The 11,567-nt window shown below is 41.6% G+C and overlaps 1 long non-coding RNA gene across 1 annotated transcript; it reads left to right on the plus strand.

Moving 5' to 3' along the window:
* Window positions 1-5,360: 5,360 nt before the first annotated feature.
* LOC127476930 (uncharacterized) lies at window positions 5,361-10,116 on the plus strand. Its single transcript, XR_007906792.1, has 3 exons — window positions 5,361-6,063; window positions 8,115-8,184; window positions 9,828-10,116. It is a non-coding gene; the product is annotated as an uncharacterized LOC127476930 (long non-coding RNA).
* The last annotated feature ends 1,451 nt before the right edge of the window (window positions 10,117-11,567 follow it).

Genomic DNA, 11,567 nt, shown 5'->3' on the forward strand with positions numbered 1-11,567 from the left:
TGATAGCATTTCATGGTAGGCAGAGTTTCCCATCAGCTCCTGATCACGGGCCCTGCCCAGAATCTCTGTCCACAGAGTGACTGGAGTGGTTTCCACCGTGGAGATCCATGTCCATCCCAGCCATGGCAAGGCTGGGAATGTACTCCTTCACTCCCCTCACCACCCCTTAGGAGAGGGAACTGCAAAGCAGGGAATGATGAAGTGAATTGCTCCCAGTCAGAGCAAACAGTCGACCTGGGAATTGAGTCCCAGTTGCCCAACTCCCCAGCAGCAGCCAAACCACAGCCTATTGTTTGCTTTTGAAGCCTGTGGACATGTCCAGATATTTGAAGTCAGATTTTATGAGTGGTCTCACTATGAACATGCTCATCTTAGAATGACACAACACTGTACAACACCAGGGCAAGCTTTTATACTCCCAGGCCATGGTAAGTCTTTACTACAAAAACATTCTAACATGCTTTTTACACAGAAGGCTTATTTTTCAGAATGCAGGAACACATCCCTCGGGGATGCAGATTGTTTCCTCGGGACTCAAACATTCCCACGTGGTAAAATGAAGTAGGAGGATCCAGTGAAAGGAGCTCTCACTTCTCATTTAATTCACTACCTAATTCTCAGCAGCCCAAGATTTATAAGGCACTACAGAACTGTCTACATGTTTCCCCTTGTGGCAGATAGCAGATAACTGTTAATAGACTTGCTTAGAAAGTTTATTTAAAGGAAGAACTTAACTGTATTATTTTTCATGGAGGTGTGAACATTGCTTAAGGAGCTTAAGTCTCCATGTATAAGTATCATCAGATAGGTTCATGAGGATGCTAATGTGCATTAATATGAAACTCCAAAACCAGCTTTCTAGTGGTGTAGGTAGATAGGGCCATTTTGTAAATAATGCCCTTTCTGATATTGCAGAGTTGTGGGATTGCTGCATATATTATTATTTCCAAATATAACAATATTAACCCACAACACACACCTTCTCTGTCCTCTTCCTGCAGCTCCAGTAAAACCCACACCAAAACCATCCCTGCAGAATCCAGTCTCTCCTACGGCTGCCCCTGGCCCTGCCTCAGTAAGATTTGGTCTGCCCTTCTACCCAGGACCATGAAGATGTTGTAGGAAAGCAAAGGTGCTGGAGGGGCTCCACACCACTTCTCATTCTCACTTGTCAGAGTGACCCACGTACTTTCACGTTCTGGTCCTAATTTAAGCCTTTACTGCAGCAGCAGGGAACTCCCTGTGTGGGACTGGGCTCAGGTTTCCATGCACTGTGACAGAGATGTCTGACCCCTTCCCATGCAATTGAGCAAATTTAGAACCTTTGGCCTTCAGCAAGAGGGAAAGGTACACACCCAGCACTGCTCAGCACTTCCCAGGATTTAGCCCACTCTGCACATGCTGTGTGGTGATGAAAACATGATTAAAGGAGCATATATTACATTATGTCCAGCTTTAGAGAAATATTTTAATGGAATAAAGACAGAGCCATACATTTTCTTTTTTTTTTGGTTTAGCTGTAAGCTTCACCTCCCGGTATTTACAACCTGAAGCTCTCCAATATTGGGTTAGCTAATAGGATCCAGACAACGGAGCTGACTACAGGGAAAAGCAAGAGACTGTTTTAGTTTCACCAGCCAAGGAGAAGAAAAGACCCAGCTTGATAAATGGTGAGAAGTATATTAGATGTTAAAAAATATTTCATTTTCAATAATCCTAGGTGTTACTGACAACCCAGGTAAAAAGCAAAGTTCATTTCTTCAAAATATATTTAATCTGACAGTATCCCTTTAATTAAGTAGCAATTTAGATTTTCTTCTCCTCCACATACAAAGCTTTAATGAAACATGAAAGCCACAAAAGAAATTTGTGTGTGTTTCATGGCAAGGAATGATTTTCTGTTTAAATTCACAGACAGTAGCTTTACAAATAACATTTAATATTTGTCGGAAGTATTATCTGCCTTTTTCCCTCACAGCATTACATTGCTAAGGTAATAAGTACATGAGAATACATGATTTCCTGGCTACTGTATTGAATATGCACCTTTAAACAAAGTTAGACTTGGGAATTTACCCATATCTTAAAATGCTAATCTAACGCTAATTAAAAGGCCAGTGAACACGCTTTGATGGATTCCAGTCCTAGCATAAGACAAATGAATTCCGATGGCAGCACGACTGCAGCAGAATGACAATGGCAGAGCTGCACTGGGCTGGGGGGAGCCAGGGGAGGGGTTCTCTGCACTGGCACAGGGGCAGGGAGGAGGCAGAGCCGTGGGCTGTGTGGGTGCTGCCATCCCCCAGGGTGTGTCAGCCACAGCCTTTGTTCCTTGGGTCAGAGCTGCTTTCCAGGCTACAAAAACTGGCTGCTTCTGCATCCCAGCCACCCTCCCTCTGATACAGACACCTCCCTGCTGTTCACTGGGCAGTGCTGGGCTCCTCAGAAAGGGCAACAGCCTCCCTGGGGAGGAAAAGCCAAATGGGGGCATTTCCCTTCTCCCCCAAACACAGGTCATTCCTTCAACCCCTTCAGCCCCATGTGCATCTATTGTTAAAGAAGCATAAAGAGATCAGGTAAATATTTCTAGGTGAGACTCTATGTCCAATATCTCCTGTAAATAACTCTGTCTTGTTGATCTTCCTGTCTTAGAACCAGGAGAAAATGAAAACCCAGTTTGTAATGCAGTTTGGAAGTGGTCTATGAGCTCTCAAGTGCATGCCCCTTTTGAACTGACTACAGCCCTCTTCAGAGGTACTTATGGCATGATGATATGCAAGAAGCTAACTGAATTGCCTTTACATTCCTTCTTCCCACATGAGGAAAGCCAAAATTTAATTTATGATATTTTTCAAACAGTCTTAGACGTCATTCTGAAAGGATTTGGAAGTTGGAATTTCCGTGTACCATTACTTACCTGCCTATGTAAAGCAGACTTAGTCCTTCCTTCTTATATAGATGGAAGAATTCATGATGATTCCTTATCCCTATTGCCCTTATAACCCTTTATAAAGGATTCTCCATATAGGTAGCAGTTGAACTTTAGCATCCCATCTGTGCCTGGACTAGAGCCTGGAGGACACTCTTCCCACATCTATGGAAATATCCCAGCCCCTGAAACCCCAGGGTTGACTGATCCTCCCTAAAAGTGCCAAGTCAGTTTGTATAAATAATTAAATTCCCAGTGGATCCAAACAATGTTCCCTGTACTCAGGGGTTAATGCCCAAGTTCCTGCACAGCCTCCCTGTGGGGCAGTGCCACAGTTGGAGTGGCTTTACAAACCAGAGCCTGCCACTGAGCAGGTCCTGTTCAAAGATCAGTAGCATTTTAACAGTGGGATCTGGGATGGCTCTGCATGTTCCAAAATCCGGCTTGGAGCACTTTCTCCAGGGTCCCCCAGTGAAATGGTGCCAGTGCTGGACACTGCCCTCTGCTCTTTTGGGGAATGTCCACCCTGATCTTTTCAAACCAGGCTTAGGGACGCTCAGAAGGTTCAATGGAGTGGGCACAGCACCACACAAATAGAGCTGCACAGATCTGGGACTGGAGCTGGCTGGTTGTTACCCAGATGGGACTGAGGACAGGAAGATCTTAGTCTGGCCTGCAAAAGACCACGGAAAAATATCCAGAGTCCCAATCTGCACCCTAAAAACAAGATCAGACTGCCCTTGCAAGGGGGTGGGGGAGACAGTTTTCCAGATTGTTCTTTCTTCCTTTGTGAGGGAGGATCTTATTACGAGCAGAGCTGACTTTCTAGATGAAGAAAATTCTCCCTGTCACAAGTTCTGCTTGATCTTACTATCACAAACTGTATATACACCTCTAACATGTTCCTTGAATGCCACTTCTGTGTTCCCCTGCTCTTCGATCAGAGATAAATAAACGAGAGGCAGCATGATGCCTGTTATCTAAAAAGATTCAGGTAGAGCAAGTATCATAGCACAATCAGGGTGCTTGAAAATTGTATTTTCCTGAAAAAGACTTCTACTTGCCTTCTTGGATCACACACAGAGGAAGTCCAAGGTCTAGAGGGAGAAAATAACTCTTAGTAACTGAACGTTTGAACATTCATACAGGATTAATTACTTGTTTTATTTTTTTTCTTTAATTTTAAATGATTGTACTGCTAGCAGAAGTGGAAAGTAAAGACTCTGATCTATGCCAGGCACTTAGTACATAAAAATACTCTGCAAGTTTTCCCTATCTTGAAGAATTTCAGCATAAACTACAAAGGCAAAGTGGACTGAACCGATCCCTGGAGAAAACATGTGCAACTCCACTTCCATAAAAAGACTGCTTGCTTCTATAGATCTGTACCCATTTATCCTCAGGATGAATTCACACATTTTTTTCTATTACAAGATGGACATCCTATTTCTAATGGAGTCTACATGATCTAAGCACTTCCACTTATTTTTTTTCTAGAAGTAAAATCCTGTGCTTAGAGGATGAATTGCACTGCTGAGCAGTGCTGCAAGGATCAATTGAGGTACATTAACATTTGCAATGCCATTGTGCTAAATCTGAAATACTGGGCTATATAGGAAATTTCAAACAAAGCATCTGCTCAGTCTTGGTAAAGCAAATCTTTTGTCTGAGGCATACTGCACTAGTAAATTAGTGCACCAAGGATTATACTGCTCTTGAAACGTCACCAAAGTGCAGGAATTTCACAACAACTAAATAATATGGGAAGAATCGTGAATTTCTAACAATTATTCCCCAAAACCTATTTTTACAAAAATTCACATCCTAGATGTCATTATGGTTCATAAATTTCTAGTTAACATTTACTTAAGACAATAATTAAGTCAACTGAAATATTCAACACAAGACATATGCAAAATGTGTAAGACCAGTGGGTTATGAGCAGTGGCAAGGAGATGCTTAGAGCAGATTAGGTGTGAATCACAAGGGTTGCAGCCAGGTTCTCCCTGTATAAAAGTCAAATGTCAGGCTGCCTGTGCTTGGTTGTGATTAGCATGAGATCAACTCTCTGTATCCTGTGAGTCATATTCTCCACAGCCTTGGCCAACTTTCCTAACCTGTCAGTGCTCTTATTTGGGGGAAAAAGGGTGTATTTACCCCAATGCACCCCCGTGAGTGAGCAGTCCTGACTCTGAGCTGTGTGTATGGCCCGTGGGACAGCAATGAACAGCATCTGACTCAGGGGCAGTGCAGCTCCAGGAATGTTTTGTTCACACCTGTGCAAGCAGGACACGTTCTGCCTACACCAGAGGGAGCTCAGACAGGACAGGCACAGGTTATGCTACAGCTTGATTTTCCACATTGCATGGCCACAGGGAGACATTTTCAGAAGACACTCAGGATTACAGAAGCAGTCCCACTACATTACACTGCTGACCTGAATGGTTTGTATAACCCAGGAACTTCCTCCTTCCAAAGTAAGGAACCGCGTTGATGAAGGTCTGTGCACTCCAGGTTGGCACTGAAAATGTGCCCTACATGGTCTATTTGGTAGTTCTTCCAGTGCTCACCAGCCTGTCTCCAGTGTTGGCAGCAGTGACTGGTACACCTCTGGTAGCAGCATCTGGTTATCTCATGTGACAGTAGTGAAAGGGACACATGGGCTGTGATAAACTCCCACTGAAGCACATAACATTTCTGGGAAGGTCATTTTTGTTCTTACAGCAGGAGTTGTGTGGAATTTTACAGAGCTCACATGCTGAAATATGAACAACAACCAGGCAGCCTTGAGGAAGCTGTTTAACACCTCCTGTACCCAAACAACAGCAAGGGATGCACCCTCAGCTGGTGGAAACCAAGCATCTGGTTTTTAACAGACAAACTTTCTCACCATTGACAGCAGAGGAGCTGGAAGAGTTTCCACCACACACTTGCCTTTCTTTATCTCTGCTCTTGCAGCCTTTTCTGCTCTCAGTTCCTCCCTTCCTCTTTCCCACACTTCAGTACACCCTTTTCCTTGCATCAAAGACATAGGATCTGAAGCCTGGAATCTTGCAACACTCCCTTCTCCACAACTCATTCCACTGCAGCTTACTCAAGGCTGTGAGAAAGCAAACATTCCAGAAACCTCAGAGGTAAGACCCAGATTTTTTGATGGAGCCCATTAAATCCAGTGAGAATCCCATTTTGAGGATCTGTAAATACCTGCTAGAACTCTGGCAACATGCAGTGCTGAGGCCAATGAATATTAATGCAGGAGAACTGAGCTCAGGCACAGCAAAGCAGTTACCAGGTAGGAGAGCTCTCTCTATACAGGCTGTGTCAGCACTTAAGTGCTAGATTATGTTTAGCAGCACCAGGCACAGCAGTTCCCAGCTTAATTTTCTCCACCTAACAGTTGCCTTCAGAGTTTAAACATTTATACACCCTTCTGCACTCAGCATTGAAATAGGAGCTAATTTCCATACCCCTTAGCAAATGCAGGTCCATGTCTCCAATCCTTTGTTTTCACACAAATTTTGTCACCCTTATTTGTTCCAGTCTGACCAGTTTTGGAGTAAAGGATCTTCTTGATTGAGGGCAGCAGAATATGATCCCCAGAGAGCAGTCTGTGGCTAAATTGTGGCACTTTCATGATGAAAGAGTCTGGCAATATATTCCTAGTGCATGGGTTTTTTGATTGAATCAGAAAAGAAAAAGAAAATTAATTACATCAGATAATTCTATGCTTCAAATCCATAGTTAACAACAATGCCCAGCATTATGATCAGCGACCCAAATCAGGGAAGGTGATTCCAATGGGAGTGCTGGGAGACTAGAACTGAGCCCTTGAGTACAGTATGACCTGAGATAATGTCAGGGTAAGAGGTTTATACCCTCCCTCTTTCCTCTGCTAAAGGAATCTCATCCTTCCTTTTGCTCTCACCTCCACTCTCCCAATTAGCTCTACACAACTATTTGTGGACAGGCACTCTAAACCAGATCACTGCAAGGAACTGCTTTAAAAATACACACTTTTTCCTTTAGGAAGAAGCACTTGGAAAGCAAGGAGAAGCTGCTCAAATGCACCAGACAGGTAACCTTGAGGCCTGACCCCAAAGGCAGGCAGTCCACACCAGGCTGTGAGATGTGACACAGATCTTTAAAAAGCCTGCTAAAGGCATGACATGAAATGGCAGCCCCACAGAGCCTGGAAAAACACGCTCTTGCTTGACAAAGCACACCCAAAGCCCTTCCCTGAGCTGTTCTTTAAAAATTAAAGTGACCCGAAGCTAAGCATATTTTAAAGCGTTGTTTGTTAAACAAACAAACAAACAAACAACACAGCAAGAGAAGGAAATAACTCTTAACCAAGAGTATTCTGTGATGTGTTTCTGTGAGAAAGGCCCTTGGCATTGCTGTGGTGAGAGCAGAGGACATTTTATAAATGTATTTCTCTAAACAGAAAAGTATTCAAATTGGAAAAGCCCGTGTGGCTGACTCTCCCCCTCTGCAGCTTGTGTACTCCTTCAGCAGATAACAGAGGACAGCTCTTGCTAGCAGGCTGCTCTCCACACGCTCTTCATTAACTCTGTGAAAAATAAAAGCTCCGTTCGACATTGTTTGATGGTAATTAGAAGTTGAATCAGGAAATGTGTCAACCTGCTGACGTTCTTTGGGTGTTTACAGTTTATTCTGGCATATTACACCTACTTTTGTTTAGGGCTTTCTTAGAAACCTATGTTATTACAGGGAGTGTAGTTCGAGGAGCTGGTGACACACTTGGAATATAATTGTGGAGAAGGTGTTTTTATAAATTCCACACAAGAGGAATCAAATGTTAAAAAAATCTCAATGTTGCTTGGATATGCTGGGAGGAATCTTTTCAATTCACAAAATATGATGATTTTTCATCGCAGATACAGAAGATTTGACAGAATCAACATTATCAGAGACGATGCAGACTGTTTTCCTTTATCTCTTTGAGCAGCACTGGTAAATTCACAGTGCTAGCAGTTTGGAATTAATGGTCTCTACCAGTAGAGGCCAACTAGCATTTCAGTCTTAAAGAAGATCTGACAAGTTCTCTACATAGAAAGCCCTAAAACACCATGAACACTATCTAGCTGAGAGTCCACAGGCAGCAATACACTTTGCTCTGTATCCAAATTTGCTGTTTGGGCTACATGAATGTTGTTCATTTCAGACAGGCTGTGAACAAAATGATGAACAAAACTCCCTCTTTGGCTCCCAGAAAGCAGTCAGTTCTCATTTGGGTAAGAATCCTTATTTCCACACTTATCTTTTCTTCTACATTGTATGTATTGCACTCAGTTCCAGCCCAAGTTGCCAAAGGCTGATTCATTAGGCCACGTAACAGGGAAACACAGACACTCATTTCAACCTGTGGTCTCTCTGTGCTGGCCTGGAGTCACTGCCATCTGTGTGAGTCAGGCACTCAGCACACCTGGGAACCTCCGAGAGAAATGAAAGCACTGCTCAAGTCAGGATGATGACTCAGTGACTGACATGCTGCTCTCATTTGGAACTCATCCAACATCTTGTCATGACACTGTCTGTTCACTGCAAACAGCCTTCTCCTTCCTCAGATGGTGCCCGTCATATTTCTGAACATAACCAAGGAAAGAGCACGACAAGAGCAATCGCATGCAAAATCTGCAGAGCTCCTCTTATAAAGCTGGCTGTTTGCATTTCTTAGTGTCTTTGTAACTCTTACACTTTTTGAGGACAAAACATTATATTCCAGGTCTGATTCCAAGGAAAGAAACAGAAGAACTCTAAACTCTGTTACAAACAGTTCCACAGAAACCAGGAAGACAAGATTTGATGGTATAATAAACACAGCTGGAGGCAGATCAAAGCAGTGCAGGCATTTCTCAACAGGAAAGATGACAACTTTTCTCAAATGAAATTAAGGTTTCTACTTACTCTTGCGATGCTCGGAACATCTGCGCTCAATATCCCAGATTTTTTACTCTCTTGGTGGGACAGATGGCAATAAGGTGCCCAATTCCCAATGCCCTTCAATAAGATTTAGGCACCTGCCTCATAATTTTTCAAGACTGACTTCTCTATGCTATTCTCAGCTTTGAAAAACTACAAACCAGGAGATTCCATTTGCCACTGTGCTGCCAGGCAGCAGTCTGTCCTCACATAAATTGCTCGACCTTTGTGTTCCCTTTTTCAGCCCCCCCATTTGTGAACTAAAAACACACCCCTTTACTAATATATTTTATAGTTTTTAAGATGCTTTGAGCTTGCACTAGAGGTACACTATAAATACATCCATATCTAAATTACCAACATTCAAAAATAACAGGAAAAAATACTTGTTGGTGGATTAGCTACATATGATCAATGCCCAATAAAAATCTACTACGGTTTTGCTAAGGTCATTTAGTGCTGTGCAATTCTCATGAGGTAAATATTTTTGAAAGTGGGGAATGCTTTGAGATTAAGCAATACATTACAGTTTTTGATCAAATGCCAGAAGCCATAGGTGAATAGGAAACAGACATCAGTAATTATAGTTCATACTGCAGCTATTTCAAAACCCCTTGCTTCAATGAGCAAGTATTAACTGGACAGACACTCCTTCACAAATTAGAGGCTGCAAAGACTTATTACACACCATATTTATCTTTGAAACTTGTCCAACAGAATTAAACTAAAAAAAATAATGATACAGATTATGGTTGCAGGCAAAAAACTATTAAAAGTCGAACAACTATATATATGTTTTTATCTGTCAAACTGTCCCTGCAGCCACTCTTTGGTTAAGGAGCTCAGGAATGTGGTATTAAGAAATACTAGTAATTGTATTAGTATGCTGCTGTCAAACTTCAAACTGGCCGTATTTTATCACAGGAGCTGATAAAAGAATTTCTTGATTGTGCAGGCCTTCAAACAACAGAACTGCAAGAACACGAGATGGGAGCAGAAATGAAAGCCTGTGACACCCACGGGAGGGAAAAGTGCACATGGAGTGTCAAAGCTGTGCACAGAACCATCAACTTCACATCAGCCAAGGCCACTGGAAACCCAAAAGCAATCCAACCACCTCACCATGTTACAGCATGTGGGTAACAAGCTCAGTTAACTGACAAAGTCTGGCACAGAACAGAGGTGTCTGAGCAGGCCAGGATGCTCCAGGTACCACCTTCTTCAAAGAACAATGGTAACTGAGAGGACATTCCCCTTTCCAGTTAGTTTTTCTGTTGACTCCAGAGAACTACACTTGGGCAGCTGCAAGATTTTTCCTCAGAAGACTTAAGGTTACTCAGGATATCCAAGATAGTACCACGACCAACGTTGGACAAAATATGAAATTGTGGTGGAGAAAAAACTGGGGCAAAACTAGTGCAGGCAGTTATGATTCTCAAGACTTCTGAGGGGAGGAAGGTGCTCAGGCAAGGCTGCCTTTTAACTGTTGCCCAACTCAAGATAGCATCAAATAAGCTCCTGATAAATACTTGGCTTCACAACAGAATCATACCAAAATTTATAATTTAAGAACATTCCTCTAGATTTCAGTCAGACAAGAAGCTAATGCAAACTTTTCATTTGCTAGAAGAATTATTATTATTATTACATCTCAAATTTAGTTCAGTGTAAGAGATTATACATTTAAACTGATTAAAAAGTTTAACTAGTTAACTAAACCAAGCGTTTGGATTTTTTTAACACCATTAAACAGAAAAAGTTAAGTCTCAGAATGCAGTTTTACTTGTTTGGTCAAAATTTACTACGCAGAGCAAAACTACAAAAAAAAGTGTCAGGAATGCAAAACATTTCAAAATAGATCACCAATTCAGGAGGATGCTTATTAAAGGCACAATTATGGATTCATTTATTATGTATTTATATGATCTCTATAAAGCTGTATTAGGCTTTTGAATTTTCCCTGTTAGCCAGAGATTTTTGAACATAGTATAATTCTGGAAATCAACTCTAATAAGCAAATACTTCAGGTAGATAGATAAAAAGGCTTGAAATGTGATCATTCTAAATTCATCATACAAGTAACCCAATGCAAATATTCTGCATACTTCCTAAACAGTTACATGATTAATGGCCTAACATAAAACTAATTGGTAAAGTGAAAAGTATTACAGGTGACTGGGCAATAGCTGTTTTTTGAGGGTTTGCATTTCTTTTATAGCACATTTTCATAACAAAAAACACTGATCCCTGTAACTAGATTAAGATCTTGATTTGTAAAATAAATACTGTTACTATTAAGAGTAATTACTGCAAAAATATATACAGCATATTTAATATAGTATATTAGTAATTTAAAATGTTTAATGGAACACTGCTGATGTGTTTGGCACTAAATTATCAGCATCACTCTGCTTTTCAGTATATAACAAGCAGAAAGGTCAACTGTATCTAACACCTATCTGCCAGCTGCTTAAAAAATAACAAAAATTATGGACAGAGTGCCTGAACTTTTGGACAGGAGCATTTGGAACTGAGAAAAACCTTGCTGAAGGTTCATAGTGTAACCTGTGTGTTTGCACAGGTAACCATGCAATTCACCTCTCTAATCACTTTCCTAGAGATAACACTTGCTTCCTTCCACGCACAAGTTTCTAAAGCAATGTAGTTTGTAAGCCTAGTGTGAGATTTATGATGT

The sequence above is a fragment of the Manacus candei genome, unplaced genomic scaffold (genome assembly GCF_025592945.1).
Source record: "Manacus candei isolate 608988 ecotype Guabito, Panama unplaced genomic scaffold, ASM2559294v1 h1tg000050l, whole genome shotgun sequence".
Classification (NCBI taxonomy): Eukaryota; Metazoa; Chordata; class Aves; order Passeriformes; family Pipridae; genus Manacus; species Manacus candei.